The 23,816-nt window shown below is 40.8% G+C and overlaps 1 protein-coding gene and 1 pseudogene across 1 annotated transcript in view; one reads left to right on the top strand and one right to left on the bottom strand.

Moving 5' to 3' along the window:
* Nucleotides 1-23,816, bottom strand: part of JHY (junctional cadherin complex regulator) — a 452,312-nt gene that overhangs the window by 258,338 nt on the left and 170,158 nt on the right. The window lies entirely within an intron of this gene.
* On the top strand, nt 3,216-10,317 carry LOC147732443 (uncharacterized; annotated as a pseudogene).

Raw genomic sequence — 23,816 nt, forward strand, 5'->3', positions numbered from 1 at the left:
ATTTAAGTTGTATGTCTTATCTTTCTTCAGTGCAGGGATTGGAGTCACATCAATAGATTGCTCCTGTGGACACACTTTGATCTCACAAATTACACACTGGGCACAGAGTCTTCTCAAGAAGATCTGTTAGAACAGGCCATTCTATTGATTTCCTCAGCTTATTCTGTGCAGAGAGCCTCAATTCCTGCCCCCCTCAAGCACAATGGTAGTGAAGCCTTCACGGTGTTAGTAGCCACCACTCTCTAAAGCAAACACTTTGGACACAGGGACACTGCTTCCCAATGCCTGGCAGCCACACTCCCACATATGGGACCACACATCCCACAGACAGGGCAAAGGGCCACACCAGAGTCATGTTTTAGACTCCGATTGGGGTCATCTTGGCATCTTATCACATTCTTAACAATAGGTACTGATGGATTGAGGTGCGGAATGAAATTTTGTTCAAAGTCGCAAAGTTAAATTTTCGTAACCAATGTAACTGTATTAATAAGTATGTGTTGAAATCATTAACCAACTTAGTTTTAAAAATGCATACGTTCAAGAAAACATGTGGGACTAATTTATATGCTTTATGTTGCAATTGCAAGTATGTGAAAAATAATGAACTAACCTTGTCTATTGTCTTTGTCAGTATTAAATGCGGCTGTTTAATTAATGGCATGTGCTTATTTGTGTGCTTATGTTATGTTATGTCTTTCTGTGGCAAAAGCTCGTGAAGAATCCTCGTGGCCTAAAAGAAGAAGGTAGATATTAATGCTGCTTTGTGTGCTCAGCTAGGTAACATAAATTGATGAGTTAATAATTAGCAAAGGGCTGGGTAACAGAGTGGATCTCAATTCTCTAATTAATTAATGTTTTGTGTTTGTTTAAATAATAGTTTCCGAGAGAGGCCTTAGGCCTGCAAAAAGATGGCGTTTCAAATCCTGTCCAGAAAAGGAGCCTTGCACAGAAGTGGAAACTTTTACCACGTCGACAATTTTGTCAGAAAAATACAGTTTTATAAGTTGTGCTAAACGTGCTCCTGGAGAGAAGGATTCAAGGACAGGAAGCGGCAAGATTGCCAAGGCAAGGAAGTCATGAACTGTAGTTCCAGTGAAATGTTACATTTACGAGGAAGCGAAATGACACGAAGGCAAAGGACAATAGGGCTAAAGAAGAGCCCGTTCTTGGTTTGAAATCGGTGATGACACATTATGGTCTGACATAAGTCAGCCAATGGGAACTCTGGATGGCAAAGAAAAATGTATAATTTTGAGAAGATTAGCTAGGTAGAAAGGTATAAAACTTGGCCCCATGGGCAAGAGATAAGTCTTCTTCTTGTTTCCCGATTCCTGAAGGGCGTGACGTGCTGTTGGACTCTCTTTGGCGCACGTAAGGACAGCAGTCTTTAGAGATTATTCTTTCTAGGTGAAGTGAGTTTTAGTCAGGGTGTTAGAATTTAGGGAATGGAAACTTTATTTTGCTTTAATTCATGCTTATTGATTTGCCTTTGAAGTGTCAGTCTAATAAATCTTTTCCTTAATAAAATGTTGCCTTCATTTTGCTAATAAATAAAGATTCTTAATTAAAATGCTCTTTCTTTGAATAATAAAGTTAATAAAAATTAGATTTGAAATGACAAGCTGGTCTTGTTTATTCATGGTCTAGTTACCATTAGTTAATCCGTCGCCTTAAGTGACTTAATTAAATGACATATGTAAAATCCATGGTAAGAAATGATAAACTGCAGTTGTATATAAATTTGTAAATAGTTTGTGAATAGATCTGATTAATTAAGTCACATGATTCAGTCGCTCAAAAATTGTCTCGTTAGTTTATGGGCCTTAGTAAGTAATTCATGATTAACGGTGAGTATTGTGGAGATAAGTAGCATTGGTGAGACAGTTTTTCATTAGGAGCGCTGGATCAATTACTTGGTAGCAGAGTTACGGTTACTATGGTAACTGACATGTTACATGGTAATTACATAGTATATATGTCTAAAACATGTTAAGTTTGTTCAGTTGTTACATGTAGTCGAAAGGTTTTTTCCAGCAGTGTGAAAATTCCTAGTTATACATGCCAGCGCAGAGTAGTGTGACAAGTGAAGTTACACAGTGCATTTGTTCTAGTTCAAAATAGTGGTATCGTTGTATATCACAAGTGTTGTGGACGTACAACACAAGTTTAGGGATTTTAGGTGTGTTAGGTAGAATGTATAGTGAGGATTGTCTATGAAATTGTAGCTTTTGAGTATCGGGACACCTGTCCTGTTTTAAAACTCACTGTGAAAAGAGTAATAGAATTTATTCAAGCTTGAGTGTAGGGTAAGGAAGCGTCGTCTATTCTTACTGGCGAGTGAGAATTTTATTGGCGGGTTAAAGTCCTACCAAAAATTTCATGTATGAATGATTAGGGATTCTTTCTGTATGATTGTGTGTGTTAGAAGGGTAGGGTAAGACTACTCGCTTTATCAATGAATTTAAAAATTCTGTGAAAATAGCGTTGTCTATTTCATGCGAAAGAAAACTTGAATGATTGAGAAAGCTATCGCTTTATTTTAGTGAAACAGACAAATGGTTTGTTTTTGTGGAGTTACTAACTGAATTCTATTGAAAGTTTTGTAAAATATGGCGCTGTGAAAATATTTTGTAAAGGAGGTGTCAGTATTAGAGCAGAGCGAGGACTGTGAAGCTGCAGCGACAGCATACGTCACAGGGGTCACGCTGTGATTGGCTAACATACGTCACAGTATTTGTACACTGATTGGCTCATGTGACTAGGTAGGCTTGCAGCTGATTGGCTCGTCCTGAAATTCAGTAATTTTATTGGCTGAGCAGAATAGTGACGTAACTTAACCTGATTGGTTTGTTGGTGAGTTTCGCGCATGGATTGGCTAGTGTAGCGGAACAACAAGGAAATATTTATGATCCTTTCAAAGTAAGCGGAATTGTTTAAAAACATGGATTATTATTACATGAAAGAGGAAAAGAAGCTTTCATGGTTTCAGAAATTGAAAAAAATATTTAAAAATGACAAGAAAATCGAAACGCTAGGTGGAAGATTACTTCATAAGTACAAAACACCTGCAGCTTATATGTTTGGTGAATATGGTTATCATACTTGCCTTTGGATGGAGAATTGGATGGAATATACCAAAAATGATCGGGGAATTGACATGGCCGGAAGATGGGTCATTTAACATTAAGGTTTTGGAAAACTTGAGAGAAAAAATGATGACTCTTGTACCAAAACCTAGACCTACACAATTTGAGGCTTTAGCTGAATGGGAAGATGAGATGTTTGAATTAGAACGAGAAGACAGAGGTGTAACAAGAGGCACTAGATTAGACATTAACAGAGAAACTCATGAAGACAGAATGCGTCGTTGGAGACGTGCAGATATGTGTGATGGTTTGTACCCAGTGAGATTTTGTGAAGTAACTGGTCAAAAGAGTACTGAAAAGAAAAATAATATTGGTGAAGATAGTGAATTAGAAGATTCGATTTTAGAAGAGATTTATATCACAAAATCGAAACCGCTACCATATCAACCAGTTTGTTCATGGTCTTCCCCGAGAATTCCTCCAGGAACTTCTCCAAGTGCTCCTCCTAGGGAAATTAATGATGAGACTCCACCTAGATTAAATCAGAATATTGCAAAATTTCGTGAGAGAGTAGAAACACGAACTAATTCTAGTACATCTGGAAAAAATACAAATTATGCAGAAACTCCTGTTCAGAGAAATGAAATCCCAAGAAATGTAATGAGAACAGAAAGATGTGGGGATATACCGAATGCCTCAGAATATTTCCGATCAAAAGATGAATTAATACAACAGTTAACTAAAAGCATGGAAGCAGTAACAGTACCAGTAACAATTGGACCTGTTCTTCCAGTTTTTGATCAAAGGGAAATTAGACATTCAGCTCTGACTGTTCCCTTGAATGCAGAAATTCAGAAAGTGGCTGAAAATTTTAATTCAGATTTAACAGAAATTCACCGAGAGAAAATGATGCCCGATTTAACTTTTAATCAAAGTTTGTCAAATGATCAAACTCCATCTGTTGCAGAATCTGATTCTGGAACTCCAGAAAAGAGTATAAATAAAATAGATTTAACGCAGACTCCACAGACCCCAGAATTTAAATTACTTGATGTCGCAAAATTGAAGGCGGATTTGGAGGAATTGATTATTGGCACAATTAGACCTGACTGATTAAAGCTATATCAGGATGATGAATTATTGTTTATTTGTAAAAGTATACAATGGAAAACGAAAACTAAATATGATCAATTAGAGGAAATGGCTGCTGAATTAGAAATAGATTTGAGTAGACAGAAAAATTTGCAGAAACATTACAGAGTGGATTTTTCTGAAAAAGATATTGAAAATATGAACACCACAGGAAGAATAATTCATATAAAAGAATTAATAGTGTTTCTAAAAAGATTAGGCGAATTAAGTAAATGGAGAGTGAAATGGACAAAGAAAAGAGAGGAAGACAGAAGAGAAAGAGGGGAAATAGCAAATGACTTTCCCATGAGAGAAATAGCTGGTGGAGGGTATGTACATGTTCCATGGACAAGACAGGATATTTTATTGTTTACAAATGATTTTCCTCGTTTGAGAGAAAAACCTGTGGAATGGTATCGCCAGGTAGACAGATTTGTTAAGGTTTCAAAAGTTCTGTGGATTGATCTTGATGGATTCTTTGACATTGTTGTTCCATCGGATCTTTGGACAGAATGTAAAATTTCTATAGATTGGCCAAAAGAAGAACTTGCTCGAGATAAAGTAACAGGTGCACCTTCGCCTGTTGTTATAAATATGTACGATAAGGCGATTGTGTGGCTGAAAAACAAAATTCCCCCAAAAGAAATAGATTGGGTTAAAATAGACAGAACAAATCAGGAGCCAAAAGAATCAGTACATTCATTCTATGAAAGATTACTGCTGGTATTTAAACAATACAGTGGTTACGAGAAATTGAGTGAAAAAGAAATGAGCCATTTCATATACAGATTTGTTTATGGCTTAAGACCTGAAATTGGTGCTATGATTAGATCAGGAATAGTTGGTTGGCAATCACTCTCAGTTGATGAAATTTTGAGAAAAGCAAAATACTGCAGTGATGAGATAGATGCTAAACAAAAGAAGCTAAAAGAAAAAGCTATGTGGGTACAGGTAAAAGTAGCTGAACAACAAATTGCAACTTTGGAAAACAAAAATGTTCACCAGAATAAAGGGAAATTTAAAGGTAATTATACTAAGCCAAAATTGATGGGTAATATTGAAGAATTAAAGCAGAAACTTCCATGTTTTAATTGCGGCGAAATTGGACACTGGAAGCGTGAATGTAAGAATCCGCCCAGAAATTTTAAAAATGCCTCATTAAATCCACAGATGCAGAATGAGATAAATCAGCAGCAGCAGCTACAGCGACAGTTAAATGAGATAAATCAGCAGCAACAGCTACAGCGACAGGTAGTGAACCAGCAAAGTCAGATTCCACAACCGCCACTTCCAAATTGTGTAAATGTGCAGAGATACAATACAGAAACAGGATTCTGCGGAGGTGAACAGGTAAACAGATCGATTAGAGTGAATGTGTCGAATGTTTCTCAACAATATTGGTTGAAAGAAAATGAAGGGAGTGATTCCGAGGATTACTTATGACAGTGCCTGAGAGAGGAGGAAGAGTGTGTGCTTGGAGCCACTCTTGAGGTAGATCAGTCTGGTCCGTTTGTAAATGGTAAAGTGAATGATGTAGAAATCACTTTTCTTGTGGACACAGGTGCTACCCGTTATACTGTTAGATCAGTGGAAATAGAAAACCTACCTCTCTCTGGGGATACCATCCAAGTAGTTGGCGTAGCTAATCAACAGATTGAAACCGATCTAACAGAACCAGTTAAAGTTGAAATTGGCAAATTTAAAGACAAACAAAGATTTGTAGTCTGTAATAGCAGTCCTGTAAACTTGTTAGGAAGGGACATTCTTTGCAAGATGAACTGTAAAATATATTGCTCACCGGATGGTATTGAGCTTCAAACTCAAGAAGAAGATGGTCTTTATAAATTAACAATGTTAATGGTTGAAGCAGAAGAAAGTAAATTATTTCCTGCTTTTGACAAAAATGATTTACCTAAAGAATTAAAAGAAACAGTCAATGGTAAAATTTGGGATTTATCTGGAGATGAAATGGGTTTGATGAAACATGTAGATCCAGTAAAAATAACAGTAAAACAAGGAGCAGATTATCCGAACATTCCTCAGTATAAAATGAAAGCAGAAGTTATTGAAGGTGTGATACCTGTAATTGAAAAATGTATAAAACAAGGTGCTTTAAACGAAATTTAGAGCAGTCCATGTAATTCACCGATTATGGGAATCAAAAAGCCAAACGGAACTTTCAGGATTGTTCAAGACCTGAGAAAGGTTAATCAAATAGTTGTTCCATGTTGCCCAGTTGTACCAAACCCAGCGGTAATTCTATATCATATTCCGCATGATGCAGAATGGTATACGGTTATAGACCTTTGTAACGCATTCTTTACTTTTCCATTGCATCCAGAAAGCCAACAAATTTTTGCAATCAGATTCCAAGAGCGTATCTTAGCATGGTGTCTTATCCCTCAAGGGTATACAGAGAGTCCATCTATTTTTAATCAGTTGCTAAAGAAATCCTTGGAAAACTTAGATTTACCTGGAAAATCAACATTAGTGCAGTATATTGATGATCTCCTTGTGGCTGCAAAAACACGAGTCAACTGTGTGACAGATACCATTACTCTTTTGAATCATTTGGCAGATGAGGGACATAAAGGGTCTCCTGCAAAATTACAGTTTTGCAAACAAGAATTAAAATATCTTGGTCACAGAATCGCAAAAGGAATCAGACAAGTGACAGTTGAAAGAATAAAAATGATCCAAGCAATGCAACCTCCAAAAACACACAGACAGGTCAGAATGTTTCTAGGAATGGTAGGTTATTGTCGTCAATGGATTAGTGGATTTTCAGTAATTGCAAAACCATTGCAGAGATTGACAAAAGCAGACATAAAGGACCTGTTTATCCTAACAGAAACTGAGTTAGAGGCTTTTGAGCAGTTAAAAAGAATTTGTGTGAAGCTCCAGCATTGAGAATGCCAGACTAGGAAAAATAATTTGAGCTGTATTGCAGTGAAAGGGAAGGATGTGCATTATCAGTTTTGATTCAAAGACATGGGAGACTGAGAAAGCCAATAGCATACTTCTCAGCGGTTCTTGATCCTGTTGCAAAAACATTACCAGGTTGCTTAAAAGCAGTAGCTGCAACAAGTGTGAGTTTGGAACAAAGTGAAGGGATAATAATGAGGTTTCCTGTAAAGGTATATGTGCCTCATTCAGTCGAGATTCTCCTCACCAGAAGCAAAACACAGCATTTGACAAGCAACAGATTGACAAAATATGAAAAAGTTATTCTGGGATCAGATAATGTTTCAATTGCAAGATGTGTGAATTTAAATCCTTCCACATTATTACCTGATGGTACTGTAACAGAGATCAGAAATGATAATGACATTGATCATGAGTGCTTGGATGTTTTAGAATATTGCACCAAGCCTAGGAAGGATATTAAGGACGTTCCGTTAACTGAATCGGATTTTGTTTATTTTGTTGATGGGTCATGCTTAAGAACAGAGGAGGGTATTCTGAGTGCAGCATATTCAGTCTGTAGAGTTGCAGACGTAGTTGAAGCTTCTTGTCTCAAAGGAATTCATTCAGCTCAAGTAGCAATATTGATTGCTTTGATTAGAGCATGTGAAAGAGCAAAAGGGTTCAAAATTACCATAGTGACTGATAGTCAGTATAGGTATGGCGTAGTCCATGACTATGGCCAGCTCTGGTCTCAAAGAGGTTATTTAACTTCTGCGGGAACACCTATCAGGAATGCAAAATTGATTAAAAGGCTGATTGATGGTATTTTGCTACCAGAGAAAATTGATGTAGTAAAATGTACAGCTCACAGAAAGGGAGACGATTACATGACAAAAGGAAATGCATATGCTGATGAAATGGCTAAATTCTGTGCAAAGAATAATATGTCCATTAATCGGGAAAAAGACAATGAACATGTTTTGAACTCTCTTATGCTAACATCTGTAGTTGAGACATGGCAAGGAGTGAAAGATTTACAAGATGAGGCAGATGATGAGGAAAAAGACACATGGTTAAAAGCAGGTTGTAGACAGCGAGAAGAAGATGAGATTTGGGTTTACAAAGATGGCAGGCCAGTAATGCCCAACTGCATGATTGCTGACATGGCATGAATGTATCATGGTCCAGGACATTTAGGAAGAGATTTAATGATCAGGTTGTTTAGGCAGACATGGTACAATCCAAAATTTAGGATAATTGCGGAATCTTTTTGTCAGAGATGCTTGATCTGTCAACAGATCAATCTGAACAGAAAAACAGTTGTAAGCTTGGAAAACATAGGACGGGAGGGTGGTACTTTTACCAGGTTACAAATGGATTTCATTGATATGCCACCCCATAACAGATTAAGATATGTCTTGGTGATAATCTGTCTGTTTTCGAGATGGGTGGAAGCATTCCCAACTCGTCACAATGATTCAGTTACTGTGGCAAAGTTGCTTTTAAGAGAAATCATACCTAGATATGGATTTCCGGTGACGGTCGAGACTGATCGTGGCACACATTTTGAAAACAGACTGTTACAAATGATTTGTGAAGCACTTGGTATAAAACAAAAGCTACATTGTGCTTACAGACCAGAAGCATCAGGTGTTGTTGAGCAAGTCAATGGTACAATTAAAATCCGGCTGGCAAAAATGTGTTTAGCTACAGGAATGGAATGGACTGATGCACTTCCACTTGTTTTGATGTCTCTGAGAAGTACCCCAGATAGAAAAACAGGTTTAAGCCCACATGAAATACTCATGGGCAGAGTCATGAGGCAAGCATTTTTTCCAGTTGATAACATTCAAAGTATAAATGATAGTGCAATTATGGACTATTGCAAGAACCTATCTGACGTGGTGACTTCTGTGTTCCATCAGGTGGGAACTGAAGTACTTACAAAAGAAAAAGAACAAGCTCATGATCTGTTGCCAGGAGACTGGGTCAGAACAAAGGTTCATCGAAGAAGGAATTGTCTGGTACCCAGGTGGCAGAAGGCCAGACAGGTGATATTAGTTACAACAAATGCAATTAAGTGTAGGGGACAGAAAAGATGGATTCATGCTAGTCATACCATACGAGCCCCTCCACCTAAAAATCCTGACGAGGAAGGTGACACAACAACTGATTCAGATTCTGAAGAAGAACCTGAAAGAAATCCAGATACTGAAGATCGACAAGAAGGTCGAGATCTGGAAGATTCAAATGTGAAGGAGGCATTGAATGAAAAAGATCTAGAGAGTGTGATACTAGACTCTGAAAATGATGAAGATCTGCTAGAAAAAGAAGCAGAAAAAGAATCTAGTCTAGAAGTGAATCAAGATCAGGAGAGTATTGAAAAGCAGATTGGAAGCTCTGGAAGAAGGAACGAAAATTCTGAAACTGGTGGATTGGAAATTATTGAAGAAGAAGAAGACGAATTACCAAGTACCAGCTATAAGGATGATGTTCCTAACAGAGTGAAGCTGCCGAGTAAAGAAGTACCTGAATCTAGAGCTGATATCAGAGAAAGCGAAACAGATGAAAGTGATGATGAATCCAAAGTGAAAAGATCGAGAAAAAGAGCTTGGAGAGTTGAATGCAATCTAACTGAGCCAAAGAAGACATTTTCAAGAAAAGGAGATAATTGGCCAAATGAGAATGAGAGTCTGAAATTCAAATTAGTGAACAAATCAAAAGAACAGGTTAATGAACTCTCAAGTCAGAAAAGTGATACGGATAAGAAAAATCAAGCAGGTAAGAAAATAGAAGTGATTAGCAGTAGAGCAAAGAGGGCGTTAAAGCCTAATCTTAAGTATAAGTCACCTTAGTGGATTTATATTATAATCCCACCAGTAGTGGAAGTGAATAGTAGTAGCCAAGAAGATATAGATGACACAAGAGATAATGATTGATTTTGTTTTCAGTTGAAAAGTTGTAGGTGAAACAAGGTCGAAGAAATTGTGTTAGGTGACACAAGGTTGAAGAAATTGTGTTAGCTGGAAAAACACATTGATGTAAGACGTAAGGTCGAAGAAAAGCTGTTAGAGGATTCTTTGTTTAACAAAAAAAAAAGTAAAAAAGGGGGTGTATATTTAGTCATTTTTAAAATTTAAAATTTTTGATTTATTTTTAAAGGCTCTTGTCTCAAAGTAAAGATGCCTAATCCTAACAACAATTCGAGATGTTCTATTTTAATAATTTTGGTTTGGTTAATTTTAGCTGTCATTTTTCCTTTTGGAATTGACAAAGAAATGTACAAAGCTAATGTGACTAATAGAGTTGTGGCTAAACAAGATATTCATGATGTAGTAGGTAAGACTAATAAAGTCATTGAGCACAAACCAGAGATCCACCAAGATAGATCTGTTGGTGATTTTTCTAGTAATACCTTTTCTAGACTTTTATCTGAATATGTTAAGGTGATGGATGTGAAAGATTGTTACATTTGCATTTACATTTGTGTGAAATTACCTGCTTCTGTTTCGGAAGGGGTTACTTATAACATGCTTCCTCTTACTTATGGCATTACTTGTAGTGTAATAGCTAGTTTGTTTTATCGGACAGGTCGATTAGAGTATTACTATTCTAATTATGATGAGATTTTTGCAATTTTAAAGGTTGACAATAGTCTAAATAAACTGAAACATGCTAAACAGATGAGGGAATTTTTTATAGTGACTAATGAACTCACATACGAATATGCTTTTAAAAACAATTTAACATGCAAGTTGAGAACGGAAGAAAAATCTCTCTTAAACATGGTTGAAGAGAGAAGAGAAATTTATAAACTAAATGAAATGCTGAAACAAACCAAATCTAAGTTTTGGCAGAGTGAGGATGAAAAGCTTAATAGTAGAAATAAAAATGTTGCAATTGACATAGATAAACCTGTTAATGGAAAATTTTGTATAAGAAGAGATAATACTCAATTTGATAACTATTTTGAGGGTGCTAGTCAATGTGAAGATACGTATCGTATCTTAGGAGGTTGGGGATTTAAAGGAGGCAAAGATCCAATTTTTCCTGGAATTTATTTTGTTTGTGGGAACAAAGCTTACTTCAATCTCCCGGACCACTGGTACGGGACATGCTATGTTGGTTTAGTTTTTCCCAAAAATTTTCATATAGACAGAAATACAGAAGGTTCATTTGAAATTGGCAAACATCTGAAAAGGTTCAAGAGGGAAAGTTTTTCAGAAATAATGGGAGATATATTTGGTGCACTAATACCTATGGTGGGAATAACTCTGAATGCAAATAAGATCTGAAAAGTGTCTACAACTGTTGACAGATTGTCAACGGACACTGTAAGTGGATTTCAATTAGTTGATACAGAACTCATTGCTATGAGGACAATGGTAATGCAGAACCGTCTTGCATTAGACATTCTGCTTGCAAAAGAGGTAGGAGTTTGTGGAATTTTACATGTTCAGTATTGCTGTACATATATTCCAGATAAGAGCCAGAACATAGAGATGTTTATCAAGAAAATTACTGAATTACATACTGAGATAGAACCTTCAGAATATGAACATTTTTCAGAACGTTTGAGCAAAAGATTTGCAGCAATCAGAAACTGTTTCAAGAGATTGGTAGTTCAATCATTGGAAAAATACTTTATCCTGTAATAGTTATAGTTATAGTGACACTTTTGTTAAAAATGAGTAGCATGATACACAAGAGAAAGAAATATGTAAGGGAAAAGAAAAGAATGTATAAGCTCAGAGAAGAACAAGAAAAATATATAGAATTAGAAGAGTTTCGTAGAGCTCAATATGAGAGTTGTAGACAAACTGCTGAATCAAAGGTTTAGAAAAACTAATACAGTGAATGTTCAAAACATGATTCAAAAAATTAACATTTTTGCTAAAATTTTGGGTCTTCTTTGTTAAATATGAAATCACCAGATGAGGGAGTTGATGGAGCGAGGTGTTTAATGAAATTTTGTTCAAAGTCGCAAAGTTAAACTTTCATAACCAATGTAACTGTATTAATAAGCATGTGTTGAAATCATTAACAAACTTAGTTTTAAAAATGCATACATTCAAGAAAACATGTGGGACTAATTTATATGCTTTATGTTGCAATTGCAAGTATGTGAAAAATAATGAACTAACCTTGTCTATTGTCTTTGTCAGTATTAAATGTGGCTGTTTAATTAATGGCATGTGCCTATTTGTGTGCTTATGTTATGTTATGTCTTTCTGCAGCAAAAGCTTGTGAAGAATCCTCGTGGCCTAAAAGAAGAAGGTAGATATTAATGCTGCTTTGTGTGCTCAGCTACGTAACATAAATTAATGAGTTAATAATTAGCAGAGGGCTGGGTAACAGAGTGGGTCTCAATTCTCTAATTAATTAATGTTTTGTGTTTGTTTAAATAATAGTTTCCGATAGAGGCCTTAGGACTGCAAAAAGATGGCGTTTCGAATCCTGTCCAGAAAAGGAGCCTTGCACAGAAGTGGAAACTTTTACCACGTCGACAATTTTGTCAGAAAAATACAGTTTAATAAGTTGTGCTTAATGTGCTCCTGGAGAGAAGGATTCAAGGACAGGAAGCGGCAAGATTGCCAAGGCAAGGAAGTCATGAACTGTAGCTCGAGTGAAATGTTACATTTTCAAGGAAGCGAAATGACACGAAGGCAAAGGACAATAGGGCTAAAGAAGAGCCCGTTCTTGGTTTGAAATCGGTGATGACACATTATGGTCTGACATAAGTCAGCCAATGGGAACTCTGGATGGCAAAGGAAAATGTATAATTTTGAGAAGATTAGCTAGTTAGAAAGGTATAAAACTTGGCCCCATGGGCAAGAGAAAAGTCTTCTTCTTGTTTCCCGATTCCTGAAGGGCGTGACGTGCTGTTGGACTCTCTTTGGCGCACGTAAGGACAGCAGTCTTTAGAGATTATTCTTTTTTTTTTTTTTTTTTTTTGGTGTAAGACGTTTATTAAGTACTGTCAGGTGTACACAGCGTCACGCCTACAACCCGGAGGCCGGCCGCTATCCATAGATAATCAGGTAGTCACAAGGCATCATTTATAACTATATACATTCAAACTTTCAGTTGCACTGAGAACATCATGACAGTACGCTTATTCAGTAATCAAATCCATGCGTCTTACTTTTTACATTTTATTTTTTGTGTGTTAACTTTCAACTCGTGCGGTATCTTAACTTGTCCATGGGGTGTCCGTCCACTCGGCAGAGCCTAGTCCATATCAAGCGTGGCGCGACCCACACACCACACCGCTGGGTTGCTTGGTTGCTTTGGAACAAGCTACAACGTCCTGAAGTGGAGCCAGCCTGGCCCAACATTTGCTTAGCCCCCAGTAACATCCCCTGAACAAACAGAGTCTCACGTCAGTGGCCACCGAGGCCCATACAGGGACACTAGGGGGACATCAATACCAGCAAGTGAGGTCACAGTTATCGCACTCCCCCCTTCAACCCGTGAGCACAATGCCTTGTAGTAGTACAACTGTAATGTGTAGTGCCCATCGTTAATCACAGGGCTCTTCCCCAGGTACTTCTAGCAGATAACATTGCAGTGGGGCCCATACATCAGTAGGCCTGGAGGCGACAGGCAACAGCTCCGAATAGGTATGCAACTGTTCCTGACAATATACGAGATCACTCATCCAATCCTTAAATTTGGGGGCTCTCCCTCTTCCCCATCTGCACGCCACTCTTCGCTTAGCCAACAACATAGCTAGTGCTACATATTTGCGATGGGCCGCCTGAAGCGGTTCCACATACCCCAGCAGTGCCATCACCGGGGATAGCTCCACCTGTGCATGTATCATTTTGGAGATGGCCGTAAACACCTGTACCCAATAGTGTTGGGCTTGGTCACATTCCCATGCAAGGTGCAAGAAATCAGCCTCCGGGGCCCCACATCTATCACAGTTTGCAGTATCTCTCAAGTGAAATCTGTGTAGTCGTGCAGGTGTGTGATAAAGTCTGTGTAGAAATTTGTAGTGAATGATTCTATATCGACTACTGGATGATATGCGTTCTGTCTGCTGCAAGCAGAAAGTCCATTGCCTGTCCGTTAGGGCCGTGGCCAATTCCTGATCCCACTTTTCCCTGGCAGGTAGTTCTGTATACGCCACCTGGGCACGGACCGATTTGTAGAGTGTGGACACTAATTTGCTGGGGTTGTCGTTCAGGAGAATATGTTGTAGCGGGACAAGAACAGGTGGTTCGTGTGGAAAGTCGGGTGTCACAACTTGCAAGCCGCCTCGGAGTCTGATATAATAAAAAACATCTAGTGGTGTGGGCTGGATTCCACTGTAGAGCTGTTCCCTTGAGCGGAATATGCCATTCTGGTACAGGTCTCCCCATGTACTCACATTTATTTTTTTGAGCAGTTTCTGAAAGCCTGGCTCCTGTAAAAGTGGCATCTTCGGGTGATACACCAACGGCAACAGTGGGGCATATAGCATCTCCAGGTCCAATTTCGAGCTGATATACCGCCATGCCGTCACCGTGCTTAACACAGTATTGGGGGTTTTATCTCTGCCCTCCACAGCGGAGTAGAGTGCACCTTCAATAGGCGTAGGGTGCGCCAGCCAGTGTTCAGCAGCTAATTGGGGCATATATCTGGGCTGCCGAATCCAAAAATAAGCAAAATGGGCCTGGGCTGTACGGTAATAAAGTTCAAAATCTGGGATTCCGAACCCCCCCTGTGAGTAGGGCCGAATAAGGACTTCCCATTTGAGCCGTGGCGACTTCCCGCCCCACACTAGACGTAGCAGTTCAGTGCGCAACAGCCAAAAAAAATAAGTCCCTGGGTGGAACGGAATGTTCATAAAGAGGTATAGTAATTGAGGGAGTATCACCATCTTAATCAGCGACGCCCTGCCAGCCTTGGATAGCGGAAGGGTAATCCATCTGGAGACGTTGTCGCTGATCTTATCCATAACAGTGCCATAATTGGCCCGGATAAGTGCGTCCCTGTCTTTCTCAACTCGTATCCCCAGGTATTTGAAATCTCCCTCACACCAGGCAAGCGGGTAGTCCAAGGCGAATTTATGCGTTGACGCCGTAAGTGGGAATATACAGGATTTGCTCCAGTTAATCAGGACACCGGAGAGGACTCCAAATCGCACAAACTCTCTAAGGATAGGGTTTAAGTTGTCACCAGGGTGACGAATGTAGAGCGTGATGTCGTCGGCATACATTGAAATTAATATCTGCCTTTGAAAGCACCGCAGTGCACTATCTCGGTGATGTTGGCGCAATTTGGCTGCTAGGGGCTCGGTGGCTATGGCAAACAGTAGCGGGGAGAGGGGACAGCCCTGCCTCGTGCCTCTGGATATAGTAAATTCCGAGGACAGTTTGCCGTTAATGAGGACCTTGGCCACTGGTTCCGTATACAACAATCTAATCCAGGATATGAAAACTGGTGGAAACCCCATACGTCCCAGCACCTGGAAGACATAATCCCACTCCAGCTAATCAAACGCCTTTGTGGCGTCTAGGAAAACGGCCGCCATCGGCAAGTCTTCATGAACCGAACCGCAAATTGAAAAAAAAGTGCGGAGGTTATGTGATGTTGCCCTACCCGGCACAAATCCAGCCTGATCCGGGAGTATCAAATCAGGCAACAGGAGGCCAATGCGCGTAGCTATCAGTTTGGCGAGTATTTTCACATCACAATTTAATAGTGACAGGGGTCTGTACGAATCACAGCGGGTAGCAGGCTTCCCGGGCTTAAGAAGGGACGTTATCAGGGCGATTCTCATGGATGCAGGCAGGTGGCCTACCTCCAGTGCGTCCTCAAATACCTCGCGCAAGACCGGTGCCATGAATTCTATATATGTCTTGTAGAATTCGATAGGAATGCCATCTAGTCCTGTCGCCTTTCCAGAGCTCAAGTGCATGATGGCCTCCCGCACCTCGTCAAGTTCAAATGGGGCACTAAGAAAGGCACGCTGTGAGTCACTCAGCCATCCCAGCGACACATCTGCCAGGTAGTCGTCCAGCGACAGTTCTCCTGTCCGGGTTGAGGTGTACAGAGCACTATAATGTCCTATGAATTCATTCATTATGTGTGTGGTGTCTCTAAGGAGAATCCCCTCTGCTGTTTCCAATTCAAAAATGATAGCGGGCGATCGCATAAATTTAATCGAAGCAGCTAAAGCCTTCCCAGGCCTTTCGCCCTCCCCATATCTCCTGGCCACCCAGTGTTTGTTTCTGAATTTCACCTCCCGTGCAGCCTCATCATTGTATTCCGACAATTTCTCTCTTATGGTAGCTAGTGTGTCGCCTCCAGGACTAACCCGAAGAGTAGCCTCCGCTTCTCTAAGTTCTGACTCTAGCAGTTTCAACCTGTTCCTGATAGCTTTAAGTACCCCCGATCCCTTCGAGATGCAGAGACCCCTGAGTGTGACCTTAAAGGCATCCCAGATGGTCTCAACGTCTTTGACAGAGTCTCTATTGCGCTGAAAAAAATCCAGACATTCAGTCCTAAGTTCTTCCTGAAAGGCATTGTCTAACAACATCATGGGTTGCAATCGCCATGCCGTTACAGGGGGCCCCAATTCAGCGCCTCGCAATGTGATGAGGACGGGGGAGTGGTCTGAGTATGTTCTGGGGAGATGCGTTGAGTGGATTAGGGTTGTGTAAAGCTGTGGTGTTAAGAGAACGTAATCCAATCTAGCCCATGACCTCACCTGTGCTGTAAAGTGTGTACCTTCCCCCGCAGCCCCGTGCATAGCTCTCCATGCGTCTAGTAGATTATTATCTTTAATCGTTGCCCGGAGGAACTCCCTCCCCGTGGTATAATGGTGGGGGGCCGGATGTGACCTATCCAAAGCGGGGTTCAGGGTAATGTTGAAATCTCCCCCCCAAATGAGATGTTGTGGCCCAGTTTCAACGATAGCCGCCCATAGTTCAGTGAAGTACTGCAAATCATCCACATTAGGCCCGTAGCAGCAGGCCAGGGTGACAGCCATGCGCCCCAGTCTACCCCACATCAAACAATATCTCCCTTGTGTGTCTGCTCTCGTGCCCACCAACTGAAAAGGCGTGTTTCTTTTTACCAAAATAGCGGTACCTCGTGCATACGACGAGTAGGAGGAGAAGACTGCATGCAAAGCCCATTTCTTCCCAAATGAGTGTAGGCCATGCGGTTTGAAATGTGTCTCCTGAAGAAAAGCAATGTGTATTTTGTGACGGTCAAGGTAGCCCAGAATCTGCCTCCTCTTCCTAGGATCTCCCAGCCCTCTCACGTTCCACGTAATTATGTTCAAGTCAGTATCCCCCATACATGCATCTGAAAATATTAACAAAAGGCCATGGTTCAATACTGGGCCTCCCTGCTGCCCACATTCCACATAGTATGGCTGTATAATGCACACACCACATTCTCCAGTGATAACAAAGGACCAGACAAACAGAAGATAGTACTGCCTCCGCAGCAAACCGCTGCAAAGTAGAATTCACAAATCGCACCCCAGGCGTATTCACAGACCCTGCGGAATCCAAAACACCCACATCTAAGCATAGAAATCGCTTGTTGATACCTTTCGCACATGAAACAAACAGTAAACAAAACATTCCCCAATGTACGTAACCATCCCTCCCTCCCCAAGAAACCCACAGCAGGCACATAGTGTGCACCGAAGCAGTAGCAAAAATTCCACTCTCCTCCGCCCTCGGATCTCCAATTAAGGCTGCAAAGTGAGTCCATGTCTCATTACCTACTTTCAGGATACATCCCAAAACTACCCTACCCCCCCCCCACCCACTGAAGCATCCCCAACTCGCCAGTACTCAGAACCCCCCCCCCCCCACCCAAAGCCCTACCCAAACATTCAAACATGAAGAGAAATAGTACCAAGTCACTTGGGGTATACCCATTAGGGGACATCCGAGGTGCACTACCGCCCACCCCCAGTTCTCCCGCTCCGTGCATGCTCGCCCCTTATGTCTCTGTCCGAAAGGGGAGGGGAAGCGGGGGGGGTGGGTGCCTGGCATACGTTACCACCTGTAGTCCGCGCCCGTCCGTGGCACCCCTTGGAGTCGTTGAAGTCTTCATAATCAGAAGTGGCACCATCTTATGGCTTCAAATCAGGGACCATGCCACAGTAGCACGTAGAACTCCATGGAGCGCAAAATCAGTTCACAGTTCACTCAGACCGTGCGTCGTCCTGGTCCTCGGCGCCCGCAGGAGGCCTTCCACGCTTCGGCAAAGTTTTAATGTAATCCTCGACTTGTTGCGGGTTGACAAAGAAATGTTGCTTCCCCTGGTGCGTCACTCGCAGTCTGGCCGGGTACAAAAGGGCATAGTCAACTTGAAGGTCTCTAAGTTTCCTCTTCACCACCAGGAATTTCCGTCTTTGTTCTTGTACCACCGGGGTGAAGTCGGGATAAATTGAAAAAGTAACTCCATCGTGTGAGAGGGTCTGATTTGCCCGGGCTGCTCGCAACGCTGCATCGCGATCTCTGTAGTTGAGTAGGCGCGCTATTATGGGCCGCGGTGCGGCGCCTGATTGGGGCCTGGGCCCCAGCGATCGATGAGCGCGCTCCACTATGAATTGGTTGGAGAAGGCCTCCGCTCCCACCGCTGCAACAAGAATCTTTTCAATGTAGAGCTCCATTTTCCCTGTATTGGTTGTCTCCGGAATACCCGTGACGCGAATGTTGTTCCGTCGGCTTCTCGCTTCCAATTCCTCATTTTTGGCGGCAATGACTCGCAGCACGTTATCCATACGCGACAATCTCGTAGCGTGGGATGCTGTGGTGTCATCATTATCGGATATACGGCGTTCCGCTGCTGTGAGACGCTCTTCGTGGACATCCATTTTCTGGGCAATGCTATCCATCCTGGCCGAGAGGCTGTCCACTTTGTCCACTACTGTGGCGAAGCCCTGGCGCATCTCCTGGAGCATTGTAGTAATGTCCTGCGCCATCGGGGCTGATGTAGATTGTTCCGCAGACGGGCTTCGAGGTTGTACGCCATCCACCGTGTGCCGCGTGGTCTTTCTTTGCACAGCAGGTTCAAATTGCAGTTTGGGCTGCTTGTTGTCAGGCTTCCCCATTGCGCCTCAAGGCCGACCTGTCCAGGCCGAGCGCTGGACCCTTCAATAGTAGCCTGCCGTGTATGAACTCACTGCCTCTCCAGATCGGCCACTCACTGCACTCCCAGTTCTTATTGTGCTTCAATCCATTAAGTAGGGGCTCAGAAAATTGTAAGGCCGTATCAGGCAGGGTAGATGGGTAACTGCTCCCAGGGCCCCCTCAGTATTGGCGCGTGTCTGGCCTCGTGTCGGTTCGTTGTGCAGTGCAGCCTGCAGTGCCCCAAGCCTTCCTCGGCCCTGCAGATTGCCTACGTTCTCCACGCGATCACAGCAGTGCACCAGCTGGGGAGGCCACGGCCCGGTCCCCCTCCCAGCGTTATTTGGCCGGCCGGGGTAGAGAGCCTAGTCCGCCCCGTACCGTGCGCACTAGTGTATGGCCGCAGCGCTGATGTTGGTTTCGAGCGCCTCACCTCCGTCAGGTCTCCACACCGCTTGCGTCTGCCCCAGGCTGTCACTGTACCGAGGATAGGGTCTTCGGCAAACGATTTCGGGAGGATGCGGTAAAAACCGTAGTCTGCCTTCCCGGGTGCATCCAGGAGCTCCGTCCGTTAGTGGCGCTCAGGCCTGCGCACCTCGTGTTGCGCACCGGTGTCTAGCGTCCACCTACGCCGCCACAGAGCTCCACAGCGGCAGGGCGACCCCAAGGCGAAAACTTCAACTCGCTCTAATTTCGGAGCCATACAACTCCGAACCACCAAACTTTCACCGAGTGTTCAGCTGACCACATTCGGCAATTACAGGGGTTTTCAGACGTCGCGGACCAGGTCAAGAAGGATAAACTACGGATATTGGCGCCAGGCTGCTGGAGCCTCACGGGAGTGCGGCCATTCAGTTTGTGCGCCCTCTAGCGCCCCCCTTTAGAGATTATTCTTTCTAGGTGAAGTGAGTTTTAGTCAGGGTGTTAGAATTTAGGGAATGGAAACTTTATTTTGCTTTAATTCATGCTTATTGATTTGCCTTTGAAGTGTCAGTCTAATAAATCTTTTCCTTAATAAAATGTTGCCTTCATTTTGCTAATAAATAAAGATTCTTAATTAAAATGCTCTTTCTTTGAATAATAAAGTTAATAAAAATTAGATTTGAAATGACAAGCTGGTCTTGTTTATTCATGGTCTAGTTACCATTAGTTAATCCGTCGCCTTAAGTGACTTAATTAAATAACATATGTTTAAATCTATGGTAAGAAACTATAAATTAGTCTGTGGGGGAACGGACCTGCCAAAGTAGATAAGTTCAACCTAGAAAGAGATCTTCAAAGATTTTTTAGAAAAATTAGATTACAAGATTTTTTTAAAGACAAGGACCCTAAAGATCAGTTAATTAATAAATCAGGTTTAAAACCCAAATCAGAGTGGACACCCTCTCTGAATATGGTCCATAAAAAAGTAGATTTATTTGAACAGGTCGTTGAAAGTAACATAGCTGACCTCCTAACACAACCTTTACGAGGAGGCAACAACCTAAGAAGGGAAGAGAGTATAGCTCTTAAGGACCTTGAGAATAATATAAACCTAACAGTGAAGCCGGGTGATAAAGGGGGCAGCATAGTCCTCATGAATAGTGAGGACTACAATAACAGAATGATGCTGCTTCTTAATAACCCTGAACATTACTGCAGATCTAGTAGACATGAGTGGAACGCACTCATTTTAAAAGTAGGATCATTGCTTAATCATGCGAAGGAGGATGAAGTCATTTGTAACAACGAATATAAATTTTTAAAAAATGAAGCCCCTATCATACCAGCACTTTATGGACTTCCCAAAGTCCACAAAAACTTACAAGACCCACCTATGCGACCCAATGTGTCAAGCATTAATTCAATAACAGAGCCATTAAGTAAATATGTAGACAAGTTCCTCCAGCCCTTAGTAATTAATCAAAAGGCATATATAAAAGACACGACTTGTACGATAGAAAAAGTGGAGGGCCACCCATACAACATGCAGAATCAATGGCTGGTCACTTTAGACATTGAGGCCCTCTACACCAACATCCCTCAGGATGACACCATCAGGATGTCGGAGGGCCTCCTTAGTACTGATGAGGGAGATCTCAATGCTCATGCAATCTTTATTTTGGAATGCGTTGAAATAATATTAAAAAATAATATTTTTTTATTCAAGAAAGATTTTTATAAGCAAACCAAAGGCACCAGCATGGGAGCCATCTGTGCCCCTAGTTTGGCATGCCTTTATGTGGCAGCCTTTGAGAACAGGTTTCTTCCTACTTTAGCTTCTCCTGTATTCCGTTGTGCTAGCCACCACAACTCTGTAGTGTAGCACCCTTTGATTAAGAATAGTTTACAGGTTTACTTTATGATTACATTTTGAGTGCTCCTCTTTTCCCATTCTTCTTGCCTTTGAGAACAAACACATTTTCAATAATGTGGCGCCATTTTTTGAAAACATCACACTTTGGTCAAGGTTTATAGATTATATTTTTTTCATTTGGACGGGGACAATTGAGACCTTGACGGACTTTATCATTTGGCTCAATCTGGGAGACAGTAACCTTAGATTCACCTCAAATTACAATAAAGAAAAAATTGAGTTTTTAGATATTAGTATTAGAGATCAGAATGGTATATTAGGGGTAGATTTATATACCAAACCGACAAACAGAAACACGTTACTGCATTATAAAAGTAACCATCCCAGATGCCAAAAAGATAACATCCCCTTTGGTCAATACTTAAGGATCAGAAGAAATTGTACAGATATCAGGGATTTTAAGAGACACGCAGATGAATTATCCAGGAAACTAAAGGAAAGAGGTTATCCGAAAAATGTAATTCGGAAAGCCTACAAACGAGCAAAATATTGCAACCAAGATACTTTGTTTTCGTCTGAAAACAAAAACGCAGAAAAGACAAATGACAGATTAATCTTTGTCACAAACTTGAGTGTAGCAAGCAATAAAGTAAAAAATATAATCAATAGAAATTGGTCATTACTTAATGATAGGAATGGCACCCAGATACCAAACCCTATGTTCAGTTTCAGAAGAAATAAAACAGTGAGAAATAGTTTGGTGCATACGTACAGGGAAGATCGGAATGAGAAATAAAATACAATTGATAAGATGCCCTTCCCAACCGGGAACTTGAGCTGTAATATGTGTAGCAACTGCGATAACCAAATGAAGCTAAACACAGTAACACACAATGGAATCACTCATAAAATAAAAAGTTTCATTAATTGTAGAACTTGAAATTTTATTTATCTTATCTTTGCCCGTGCAACAAAGCTTACATTGGGGAAACATCGAGAGAAATCAAAACGCGTATTACAGAGCACAAGTCAGCAATTAGGACAAAGAAAAAGACTGCACCACTTGTGGATCACTGGTTGACCCACAAACATGAAATTGATGACTTGAAATGGTGTGGCTTGGAAGTCACTCAATATAGCATGAGAGGAGGTAATACCCAGATCAAGAGGAAAAAAAGAGAACAGTTTTTCATGTCCCTTTTTAATATGTTTAGAAACGGCCTAAACAACAGAGAGGAATGGTAAAGACTAATACTGTAACAATATCTGAATCTCTGAAAGATTGTATGATGTACTGTTTAATCACATAGAACGTTAACTAACCAGGAGCATAGTAATGTTATTTGTATTGACAGGAAGTATTGAAGAATGCATAATGTGGATTAAGAAAAGAATAGAATGTATACTATCGCCAACAATGCTTTTATTAAAAATATTTTATTGATAATTGTTTAAACCTACGGTGGCTGTTCATACACAGAACATACATAGAATATTAGAATTGTGTGTAATCACTGGATATGTAGAGACAATTATGAGTGTGATTATAAAATGTTGATTACTCAACATCACCGGTTAACGCAGTAACTTTTAGTATTGTATGTACTTTCAGTACTATATGTAATTTTGCCAACAGCCTTATTATTTCGTATGTATGGAAATAACAATGATATCAACCACACATGCCTAGTTAACCATAGATTATATATTCATATATGATTCAATTCTAGACAAACTCTGAAAGAAGGTAGGGTTCCATAATCTAAACGATCGCCATATAACTAATTTATACGTCGGATTCCGTAATAAATGTATGTAATACCATATAAAATATAAACCACATGTTTGCGATAATATTCGCGGACTGGTAAAGACGATTTGTATACACTAATTTAAAATAAGTTTTTACAATGCAAAACAAACCCAATCCAAAATGGCCGCTACGAATTTCACACATTAGCATGGCCGCGTTGTTATTCAATCGAGTGGGCCTAATAACATTGAAAAAAAAATGTTCATCTAAATTCATTTGGCCACTATATTTTGGAAATAACATACAATGTAGGAACTTTTCAAAAAGTATATCTCTTCGGCGGGAATTATAATCATATACTTCCGGGTCGGTTGACACATTGCCGGAACCGAGTGAATTCAGACCCATCTTACGCGGAGAAACCCCAACAATATTATAAATAATTATAAATAATTATATATAAAATCAGAGGATATTCATAAACGCGGTACAACCAAAGGGATAATAGCAATATTCCGACGAAATTATCGGAACGACCTAGGAGGCATTTCCAG

The sequence above is a fragment of the Lissotriton vulgaris genome, chromosome 2_1 (genome assembly GCF_964263255.1).
Source record: "Lissotriton vulgaris chromosome 2_1, aLisVul1.2, whole genome shotgun sequence".
NCBI lineage: Eukaryota > Metazoa > Chordata > Amphibia > Caudata > Salamandridae > Lissotriton > Lissotriton vulgaris.